This window comes from Solanum pennellii, chromosome 6 (assembly GCF_001406875.1).
Source record: "Solanum pennellii chromosome 6, SPENNV200".
In the NCBI taxonomy this organism is placed as follows: domain Eukaryota; kingdom Viridiplantae; phylum Streptophyta; class Magnoliopsida; order Solanales; family Solanaceae; genus Solanum; species Solanum pennellii.
The window spans coordinates 41,735,262-41,737,770 of NC_028642.1; positions in this window are offsets into that span (position 1 = coordinate 41,735,262).

Here is a 2,509-nt window from a genome sequence, read left to right on the forward strand (position 1 = left end):
GGATGCGTCGTTTGAGGGAGAAACGATGGGACTGATCGGTCAGAGTAACCGATGACTGACACGTGGCATTTTCAACGGTCAAATTTTCAGTTTAAATTTAATGTATAAATGCTAACCTGGACAGGTACCAGGTACCATGATAGAGTTTAACTTCATTCCTTAACTGTTCTAGTTTTTTCTTTTGCTGAGCAGGTCCCTACTGAGAGTATACCTACAAAAGATACAAAAGAGATCTTTGTTCAAATATTCAAAATTCACACAAAGGATACCTGCACAGCAATTTTAGCCATCAAGGGAGTTCCACTGTTTGAGGCTAAAGGTATCACTTGGAGATCAACATTCCCAACTTTAACCGATTCCTCTCAAATTGATCCTTGCTGAGAGCCTTGGTGAAAATGTCTGCAATAAATCAAGAAATGGAAAATATAAATAAAAAACAAATAACACAATTAGAAATTATCATATTTAGAATAGACAAAGTAAAAATAATAAATGAACAACTAGAACAATTATATAACGAAGATCCATTACAAGGATGGGAAAAACATAAGACAAAAGTAAAAATTGAACTAATAAATGAAAATAGTATAATAACACAGAAACCATTAAAATATAACTTTGATGATTTAAAAGAATTTAAAATACATATAGATGAATTATTAGAAAATAATTACATACAAGAAAGTAATAGTAAACATACAAGTCCAGCATTAATAGTTATAAAACATAGTGAACAAAAAAGAGGAAAAAGTAGAATGGTTATAGATTACCGTAATTTAAATGCTAAAACTAAAAGATATAATTACCCAATGCCAAATAAAATAGCCCAATTGCTGATTTTTTTTAAAAAAAATCTGCTTTCTTCAAGGCAGCAATATGTTCAAAATTAAAAAAAAAAAGTTAAGGTTATCACTGTCTGGTTAGCGATTTAACAAATAAAATTCACGTTTTAAAGAAAATCATTGCTACAGCAGTGATTTCAATTGTAAATTTTTTTTTTGGTTGTTGAAAAACGTTGCACCAGCAGCAATGTTTAAAAGAAAAAAAATTGATAAAATCGCTGCTGGGGCAGCGAGTTTTATGTAACGGATATCAAAATCGCTCTGTCATGAGTGACTTTACCCTTTTGGTTAAAAGAAAACTAATGTTTCAATTTGAAATTTTTGACAATTTTTTTTGCCTTTTGGCTCCGAACTCAACTTAAACACCCACTTGAGACAATTGTAAACTAATTCTTTTTCTTCTAGCCTTCGAGCCCCGCGCATAATAGATGAGCAAACACCATCTGATTTTGCACTTCTTCGGTGTTAGCATAGCTACCGTGCACATTGTCAGCACAAACAACTTGTGGGGTGCTTCATTCTCTAGTTTCTGTGTTCCTAGAGGCATAAAAAACTGGATATGCAATAAAAGTTGAGAAAATATCAAAAGTTAAAAGTGGCTTTATGATGGATTGAGTGTGGGGAAGGGATTTTAGTATTTTTATGTTTTTCCAATTTCATACATTCAAAATTAAAATCTTTATGAGTGATTTCATCCAAGTTATCGTAATAAGTAATTGTCCAAAGGATTTCTGGAGAAAAAAATTTCTGTTCTTCATTTGAAAATGTTGTTCAATTCGAAATGTTTTAAATAAGTCTTTGTTGTAGAAGCTATGAAAAGAGAAATTTGAGAGAGTTGATTGTCTTGCGGTTACTTCTTTTTTTTATTTTTGGTGCTTTTGGTTACAATTTGGGTTACGGATGAGATAAAATTACGAAAGATGGTTGTTTTTTTTTAAAAAATTATGGATAAGAATTAAATTAAATTTGGATTGAACATTAAGATCATGAAATGCTTTCCTCATTTATTCTAAGGGTATATACATTCCAAAATATTAATGGTAGGATATACACAACTCAAGAGATTAACGAAGGATATTGACGTAATAGTTATAATAATTCGAAATATATATGAATAATATAGTAATAAAAGAAAAAAAGCAATGAATGTAAGCACCTCCCTTATATTATACTTTCTCCTTCCCTATAGGTTACAAATATGCATAGCTAGTATCTGTCATTGCTGTATAAATCAAAAAAGACTACTCACAAATAAGTCCAAAATGGAAAACAAATCAGGTGAAGGAAAACAACACATTCCTTTACTGAGGCCTTATAAAATTGTCACGACCCAAAACGGGTCGCGAGTGGCACCCACACTTACCCTACTATGTGAGCGAACCAACCAATCTAAACCTCAACATTTTGGCCATAATAAACAGAAAATTAATACGGAAGACTTAAAACTCATTAATGAAGATCGATTAATAACTTTTAAAATTTAACAATCGTTATCCCCAAAATCTGGAAGTCATCACCACAAGAACATCTATCCTCAATTTACTAATCTAAGAGTATCTAAGAAGCTTAAACAAGTAAAAAGCTAGTCCATGCCGGAACTTCAAGGCATCAAGACATGAAGAAGATGATCCAGTCCAAGCTAGAAGCATTAGCTCACCCTGAGATCC